Here is a 9,782-nt window from a genome sequence, read left to right as displayed (position 1 = left end):
TTACATTATTTACAGTAAAGACTTTACATCTCCTTTAATCTCTCCGTGGAATATATCTTCGTATCGATACCTGTGATACAAAGAAAACTGAGTGGGTCAGGCTTGGGAGCCTGGTGAGCATATAAGGTTTTCAACCCACAATAATATAATTATTATACTCAACCATCAAACAATCAACCCAATTACCCATCCCCATTATCTTCTTTATTTCTTAGGATTTTACCCTAAAAATTCAACTACCCGTAATTCATTCATTCCTAAGGATTGACCTAAGGAATTAGCACAAAATCCATTGCCACATAAGGCGCATCTACCAACATCATCCTTTAAGCGCCTCTGCCAGGATTACATCATACACTATGAGGCACGACTGCCAGGTTTATGACATTCTCTTTTAGGCGCATCTGCCGACATTATCCTATAAGCGCATCTTCCAGGATTATCCTATAAGCGCATCTGCTAGTATTATGACAATCTCTATTTGGCGCATCTGCCGGCATTATCATATAAGCGCATCTGCTAGGATTACGACATTCACTACTTGGTGCATCTACCGATATTATTCTTAAGCGCATCTGCTATTTTTTTGACATTCTCTAATTGGTGCATCTGCCATATAACACCGTGAATTTGAAAATATTTTCTCGCAAAATATAAAAACATTTTTCATTTAATTTTCATAAAACATCAAGTCTAAAACTGCAATTCACATCATACAAAATCCCAAGATCACATATCATAAAAATCCCATGCGTGTGTACAGATCAAGCCGGCGCCTTCCCACGGTCATCGCTAGTACCTAAAACAAACAACACTAACACTGTAAGCACAAAGCTTAGTGAGTTCCCCAAAATACCACACATAACACATATTAGCCACTCGAGGCTATAACTCTGTGGGTCCGTAGACCGTACTCTGTGAACCCACTGGTTCTAACTCTGGAAACCTTTCGGTTCCAACTCTGTAAGTATGCACAACATAAATCACAAAGACATCATGCAGTACAACACATAACATACACGTAACATACACATACTCTGTCACATAACTCTGATTACCTACTCAAGGTAAAGTATAGTGAGAAGACTCACCTCGTATATCTCGATAACTCGCGAATCCTGGAAATCACTCGTGCTCCATCCCCCGAGCTACAATCCTCCTATAACATCATATATCTCTAATTAACACTTTTACCACTAAGGTTGACTACCCCTATCAAGTCAACACTGGTCAACTCTGGTCAACGGTCAACTTTGACCGGACTCGGCGAGTGCACTAGAGCGACTCGGCGAGTCTAAACGTTTTCACCAACTCTCTAGGATTCTCTTTTGACACGTCGAGTACTCCCCTGACACGACGAGTTCCACCAGGCATGAATCGCGGGGCCATCACGACTCAACTCGCCGAGTCTCAAGAACAACTCAGCGAGTTCTAGCTCGACTCAGTCCACCTGTCAACCTTCTCTAACTCTCCTTGACTCACTGAGTCAACCCATAACTCGGCAGGACCACTCACTGAGTGGTTAAGGACAATCTTCATGCTACTCGTCGAGTCTGTTCTTCAGACTCGGCGAGTCCATGCCATGCATCAACTCAATCTCGCTTCTGAGGTCAGATCTGCTCCGTCCACTCATAGATCTGGCCCTCCTAAGCTCATTCATCACGTAAAGTCACAGTCTTGGCTACCATGCAACACCTACAAGGCTCTTTTTGGAGAAATGACCTCTAAGATGGCAACCCTAGTCTCCAACGTAAAAGGAAGGGCATAAAGCATGGCATTAGGGACTCTCTGGACCTGCTAAGGTCCAGATCTAGGTACCATATCCCCATGGGACCTCTCACACTTCAATTACAAAGAAAACAAGGCATGAAGAAACCGTAGATCTAACCATATCAACAAAAACACAGAAATAAGCTCTGACTGATACCTCAAGAAGCTTCCCCTGACGAAATGGATGTAGATCCAAGCTCCCCAACTCTTCTAGCTTGACTTTCCCCTTCCTTTCTTGCAATTACACACAAATTTGGTGAATAATGGCCTCTTATCTCACTCGCAAGAACTCTCAGCTGCTTTAGTGCTCTCAAGATCAAGGTAGCCGCAATGAAGGGCCATAAGGTCCTTTAAATAGGGCTTAGGATCGGGAAATTAGGGTTTCATTAAACAGAGCGGACTCGCCGAGTCCAATCCTTGGACTCGCCGAGTCCAGGTGCGAACCCGCGTCCAAAATCCGTGATCCTACTCGGTGAGTTTGAGCTCCAACTTGCCGAGTCCCCTCACGAAACACCAAAAATATATGAATAAAAGATACCTGGAAATCCGGGCTGTTACAATTCTCCCCCACTAGAACTAGAGTTCGCCCTCGAAGTCTCGTTCTACAAATAGCTCCGGATGCTGCTCACGCATCTCACGCTCCGGCTCCCAGGTCATTTCTGATCCCTTCCGATGTTGCCACTGAACCAACACCAGGGGTACCTCCTTGTTCCTCAAAACCTTGATCTTCCGATCTCTGATGGCCACTGGTCTCTCGGCATAATTCAGGCTCGCATCCACCTGAATATCCTCTAATGGAACCACTGCCGACTCGTCGGCTATACACTTCCTCAGCTGCAACACATGAAAAGTGTCGTGAATCTGCCCCAACTCTGTTGGCAAATCTAAACGATAGGCTACCCGGCCTACCCTCGCGATCACACGGAAAGGACCAATATATCGAGGCCCCAACTTGACCCTCTTCCTGAATCGAATCACTCCTTTCCAAGGAGAGACCTTCAGGAGTACAAGGTCGCCAACCTGAAACTCAAGCTCGGACCGATGTCTGTCTGCATAACTCTTCTGTCGGCTTTGAGCGATCAACAACCTCTGTCTGACCTACTGGATCTACTCTGTCGTCTGAAGCACGATCTCTGTACAGCCCATCACCCTCTGTCCAACCTCTCCCCAACAAATGGGGGTCCGACACCTCCTCCCATACAACAGCTCAACGGGTGGCATACCAATGCTTGAATGATGGCTGTTGTTGTAGGAAAACTCTGCCAAGGGTAAATATGCATCCCAGCTACCCCCGTAGTCCAACACACATGCCCGAAGCATGTCCTCGAGCGTTTGAATCGTCCGCTCACTCTGACTGTCTGTCTGGGGATGATATGCGGTACTAAAATGCAGTCTAGTACCCAACTCCCCATGAAACTTCTTCCAGAATGTGGAAGTGAAACGCACATCACGGTCTGAAACAATCGAGATCGGCACCCCATGCCGAGATATCACTTCCCTCACATACACCTCTGCCAATTTCTTTGCTGAAGAACTCTCGCTGATAGCAAGGAAATGAGCGCTCTTCGTCAACCTGTCCACAATCACCCAAATTGCATCAACTCCCCTGGAAGTCCTTGGCAATTTGGTGATCAAATCCATAGTGATCTATTCCCACTTCCATTCGGGAACCTCCAATGGTTGCAACTTACCATGCGGCCTCTGGTGCTCGGCCTTAACCCTACGGCAGGTCAAGCACCTCTCAACAAACCATGCGACATCCCTCTTCATACAGGGCCACCAATACTCCTTTCTCAGATCCAAATACATCTTAGTGGCCCCTGGATGGATCGAAAATTTCGACCGATGAGCCTCTTCCATCAAAATGGTACGCGTTCCTCCCACAAACGGCACCCAGATGCGCCCCTGAAATGTCATAAGCCCCCGACCATCGGTAACAAACTCTGAAACCAAACCAACAACCCGTTCCCTCTTCTGCATCTCAGGTTGCACAGCCTCGGCCTGTGCCCCACGAATGGCGTCCAATACTGGAGCTATCACGGTCAATCTCAAACATACCTCTCGCAGCGGGGTGCTCTCCGCCCTGCGGCTCAATGCATCGGCTACCACATTAGCCTTGCCTGGGTGGTATAGGATCTCACAATCATAATCCTTGACCACATCCAACCACCTTCTCTGACGCATATTTAGGTTGGGCTGATCCATCAAATACTTCAAGCTCTTATGGTCCGTGTAAATCGTACACCGAACCCCATACAGGTAGTGACGCCAAATCTTGAGGGCGAACACCACTGCCCCCAACTCTAGATCATGGGTGGGATATCTCGTCTCATGAGGCTTCAGCTGCTTCGGTGCATATGCTATCACATGCCCTCTTTGCATCAGCACCGCTCCCAACCCCAGAATCGATGCATCACAGTATACCACAAAGTCCTCCATCCCTTCCAGGAGAGCTAACACCGGGGCTTCGCACAACCTTTGGCGAAGTGTCTCAAAGGAGGTCTGTTGCTCGGGGCCCCATGAAAAAGCAACACCCTTCCGGGTCAATCTGGTGAGTGGCACTGCGATCTTGGAGAAATCGTTAATAAACCTCCGATAATACCCTGCCAACCCTAGGAAACTCCTGATTTCGGAGGGTGACTTCGGCACCTCCCAACTCATCACCGCCTCAACCTTGGCCGGATCGACCAATATCCCTTCCTGGTTAATGAGATGTCCTAAGAATTGGAACTCCCGCAACCAGAAATCACACTTGGAGAATTTGGCATAAAGCCTCTTCGACCTCAGAACTCCGAGAACCTCTCTCAAATGCTCCTCATGTTGCTCTCTAGATCTCGAATATACCAGAATGTCATCGATAAATACAATCACCGACCGATCCAGCATCGGCCTACATACTCGGTTCATGAGATCCATGAACACCGCCGGGGAATTGGTGAGCCCAAAAGGCATCACCACAAACTCATAATGCCCATAACGCGTCCTGAACGCTGTCTTCTGGACGTCCTCATCCCGCACCCTCACTTGATGATATCCAGACCTCAAATCGATCTTGGAGAACCAAGATGCTCCCTACAACTGATCGAACAAATCGTCGATCCTCGGTAACGGGTAACGGTTCTTGACCGTCAGCTTGTTCAACTCCCGGTAATCAATGCACATCCGGTGTGAACCATCCTTCTTCTTAACGAACAGGATAGGCGCTCCCCACGGCGAGTTGCTTGGCCGAATAAACCCCTTCCCCAGCAGCTCCTGAAGCTGCGAGGACAACTCTTGCATCTCTGGATGTGCAAGGCGATAAGGCACCTTAGCGATAGGCGTGGCCCCCGGAACCAAATCGATATTGAACTCCACTTGCCTCACAGGAGCCACACCCGGCAACTCCTCGGGAAATACATCCGGGAACTCACGCACCACCGGAACGTCCTCCACTGAACTCGGTTTCTCGGAATCCACCCGTGTATCCATCACATACGCCACAAAACCCCTTACAGCCCTGCTGTAGACACTGCCTCGCCCTAGCGGCCGAGCAAAACGCTGATCCTGAACGTGTACCCTCACCGTATACCGAAAGAACTCCCCCATTAGGGTCTCGTATGGTCACCAGCTGACGCTCGCAGTCGATAATCGCACCGAATCTGCTCAACCAGTCCATGCCCACAATGACACAGACATCTCCCATCGCAATAGGAACCAGATCAATCAGCAACTCAACACCGAAAATCTCGACTACGCAACCTCGGAGAACCTCCGTGCCATATATCACCCTCTCATCAGCTATGGAAACTCTCAGAGGCCGACTCAACGCCTCATGACTAACACTGATATGCTGACTAAAAGCCAAAGATACAAAAGACCGACTCGCACCCGAGTCAAATAACACCAAGGCAGGTACAGAATTCACAAGAAAAGTACCTACGCATATCATAACATAAGCATAATATCTCAACATCAAAATAAATACATGAAAGAGTACATACCAGCCACGACATCGGGCGCTGCACAGACCTCCTCCGCGGTCAGCTGAAAGGCTCTCCCTTGTGCCCTCGACGCCTCGGCCTTCACTGGCCGACTCTCTGTAGCTCTGATGGCGGCAGGGGCAGATCCCTGAGGTGCTCCCTGAGCTGATCCCCTCAACTGCGGACACTCCGCCTTCCGGTGTCCGGTCTGGTTGCAGTGAAAACACACCGCAAACCCCTTGGGGCAGTCCTTGGCCATATGCCCCTCCTTGCCACACTTGTAGCAAGATCCCGCTCTGCAGACTCCATCATGACCCTTGCCACACTTCCCACAAGTGTGGCCCTTCTGGCTCCCTGGTTTGGGATCAGCGGGCTTGGCCCGCTTGGCTGCCGGCTGAGACTGTGCCGGTCGCCGATCCCGCCCCTGAGACTCCGCCTCCTCCCTGGCCTGAGTCTTTAGCTCAATCTCCCTCTTCCGGGTATTTGCCTGAAGCTCAGCAAATGTCCGGTATGAGGAGTTCGCCGCGAACTCCCGAATGTCTCGCCTCAAAATGCCCAAATATCGGCTCATATGTGCCTGCACAGTGGACACGTGCTCAGGGCAGAACATCGCCCTCTCATGGAACATCCTAGTAATCGCTGTAACTGACTCAGTACCCTGCTTGAGGGTCAGAAACTCCTGGGCCAAACGCTCCCTCTCCACCTGGGGAACGTACTCATCTCGGAACATGGTAGTGAACCTCTCCCATGTCACTGCCGCAAGCTCAGCAGGCGTAAAATGCGCTGTCACAAACTTCCACGAGTCCTTCGCTCCCAAGCGAAGCTGGTTCAGCGCGAACCGAACCTTCAAATGCTCAGCAGATGAGCAAGTGAAGAAACACCCCTCTATATCAGAAATCCACCTCATAGCTTCCACCGGATCCTGGGTCCCATCAAACTCTGGTGGTTTTGTGTTGCTGAACTCCCGGAACAGCAACGCATCACCACCTTGCGACCTCGCGGCAGCAATAGCTGCGGTGGCCGCTGCAACAGCAGCCTCAGATAGAGCGGCATAACGCTCGTCAAAGGTCTCATCAGCGTGGTCTTAATAGACCCAAACATCTATGGTATCTCTGCCCTGATGGCCGCAACCACCTCCTCGTGGATGATCCGACGAATCTGCTCATCACTGGTACCACTGCTCTCAGGCATCAAACGTGTCCTCATCATGATCTACCTCTGAAATACAACATACAATAAATTAGAACCCATTCGAGTATACTCACACTCGGCAACTCATTCCTCCTTGATCCTTGGTATTCCAAAGATTCTTACTTGGGTTGTACACCGCTCTGGTGCTTTCAGTAGTACGGGACCAATACTACTGTCCACACCGTATCAGAATACACCCCAAGTCCTCCTCTTCGGATCCCAAATTCCAAGTACTCTATCATGAATAGACCACTCTCTAATAGATCTCTCATAAGCCCCTCGCTGCTACCTACTCACTCTCAAGCATCTCATAGCAGCTCACCTCTTCCTAGGCTAAGGCATCACAAATCAGGCCACTCTAGTCCTAATAGGAATACCTAGCCTACTCTAGCATGCGAATACATCATATCAGTATCAATATCACATAACATGAAGGTATTTTGGGAAATCACCGTTCGGGCGCGGACTGATCGTACACACAACTCTGCTCTGCGTTTTTCAAAAATCTTTTACTCTTTTTGAAAATACTTCTCAAATCCTCAGTTTGAGTTCAAATACGCCCGAAGGTGTACTTGAATCCCTCAAACCAAGGCTCTGATACCAACTTGTAACACCGTGAATTTCAAAATAATTTTTCGCAAAATATAAAAACATTTTTCATTTAATTTTCATAAAACATCAAGTCTAAAACTCCAATTCACATCATACAAAATCCCAAGATCACATATCATAAAAATCCCATGCGTGTGTACAGATCAAGCCAGTGCCTTCCCACGGTCATCACTAGTACCTGAAACAAACAACATTAACACTGTAAGCACAAAGCTTAGTGAGTTCCCCAAAATAACACACATAACGCATATTAGCCACTCGAGGCTATAACTCTGTGGGTCCGTAGATCCTACTCTGTGAACCCACTGGTTCTAACTTTGGGAACCTTCCGGTTCCAACTCTATAAGCATGCACATCATAAATAACAAAGACATCATGCCGTACAACACATAGCATACACATAACATACACATACTCTATCACATAACTCTGATTACCTACTCAAGGTAAAGTATAGTGAGAAGACTCACCTCGTATATCTCGATAACTCGAGAATCTTGGAAATCACTCATGCTCGATCCCCCAAGCTACAATCCTCCTATAACATCATATATCTCTAATTAACACTTTTACCACTAAGGTTGACTACCCCTATCAAGTCAACACTGGTCAACTCTGGTCAACGGTCAACGATCAACTTTGACCGGACTCGGCGAGTGCACTAGAGCGACTCGGCGAGTCTAAACATTTTCACCAACTCTCTAGGATTCTCTTTTGACACATCGAGTACTCCCCTGACTCGACGAGTTCCACCTGGCATGAATCGCGGGGCCACCACGACTCAACTCGCCGAGTCTCAAGAGCAACTCGGCGAGTTCTAGCTCGACTCAGTCCACCTGTCAACCTTCTCTAACTCTCCCTGACTCACTGAGTCAACCCATAACTCGGCAGGACCACTCGTTGAGTGGTTAAGGACAATCTTCATGCTACTCGCCGAGTCTGTTCTTCAGACTCGGCGAGTCCATGCCATGCATCAACTCAATCTCGCTTCTGAGGTCAGATCCACTCCATCCACTCATAGATCTAGCCCTCCTAAGCTCATTCATCATGTAAAGTCACAGTCTTGGCTACCATGCAACACCTACAAGGCTCTTTTTGGAGAAATGACCTCTAAGATGGCAACCCTAGCCTCCAACCCAAAAGGAAGGGCATAAAGCATGGCATTAGGGACTCTCTGGACCTGCTAAGGTCCAGATCTAGGTACCATATCCCCATGGGACCTCTCACACTTCAATTACAAAGCAAACAAGGCATGAAGAAACCCTAGATCTAACCATATCAACAAAAACACGGAAATAAGCTCTGAATGATACTTGAAGAAGATTCCCCTGACAAAATGGATGTAGATCCAAGCTCCCAAACTCTTCTAGCTTGACTTTCCCCTTCCTTTCTTGCAATTACACACAAATTTGGTGAATAATGGCCTCTTATCTCACTCACAAGAACTCTCAGCTGCTTTGGTGCTCTCAAGATCAAGGTAACCGCAATGAAGGGCCATAAGGTCCTTTAAATAGGGCTTAGGACTGGGAAATTAGGGTTTCATTAAACATCGCGGACTCGCCGAGTCCAATCCTTGGACTCGCCGAGTCCAGACGCGAACCCGCGTCCAGAATCCGCGATCCTACTCGACAAGTTTGAGCTCCAACTCGCTGAGTCCCCTCACGAAACACCAAAAATATATGAATAAAAGATACTTGGAAATCCGGGCTGTTACATGCCAATATCATTCTTAATCATATTTCATACCTCCTCATTTTGTCACATAGCAACTATCTCATCTACCCATGTTCTACCCAACATATTTGTAGATATAAAATACATATACAGGTTAACTCATTTAAAAACTATATAAAACGTCCATTCCACACTCATCTCAATAAGCAAACAATGTATAAACACATAACACGTATTTCATAGCAAATACTTCATATCTATGCGGTAGAAGAAAGTAACTATACACTCACACATATAAACAACAATATAGTTAATACATTCAAACAATACTTATATTATTATCGTGTTTATGAAAGGGACTATACACTCACACATATAAGTAACAATATATATGAACGCATAACACGTATTTCATAGCCAATACTTAATATTTATGTGTTAGAAAAAAGTAACCACACACTCACTTGATCAGAAGATGATTGGACAGCACTACGGCTTGTAGAAGTGGTATTCTTCGGTAGATCTGGAAGATCTTCACAAAAACCGGGCTTCTCACGGGCAGAGCTTCGGCTCGGG

The sequence above is a fragment of the Lactuca serriola genome, chromosome 7 (assembly GCF_051521515.1).
Source record: "Lactuca serriola cultivar US96UC23 chromosome 7, Lser_US96UC23_V15, whole genome shotgun sequence".
Lineage (NCBI taxonomy): Eukaryota > Viridiplantae > Streptophyta > Magnoliopsida > Asterales > Asteraceae > Lactuca > Lactuca serriola.
The sequence above is the reverse complement of the archived record's forward strand: the minus strand, read 5'-3'. Positions refer to the sequence as shown.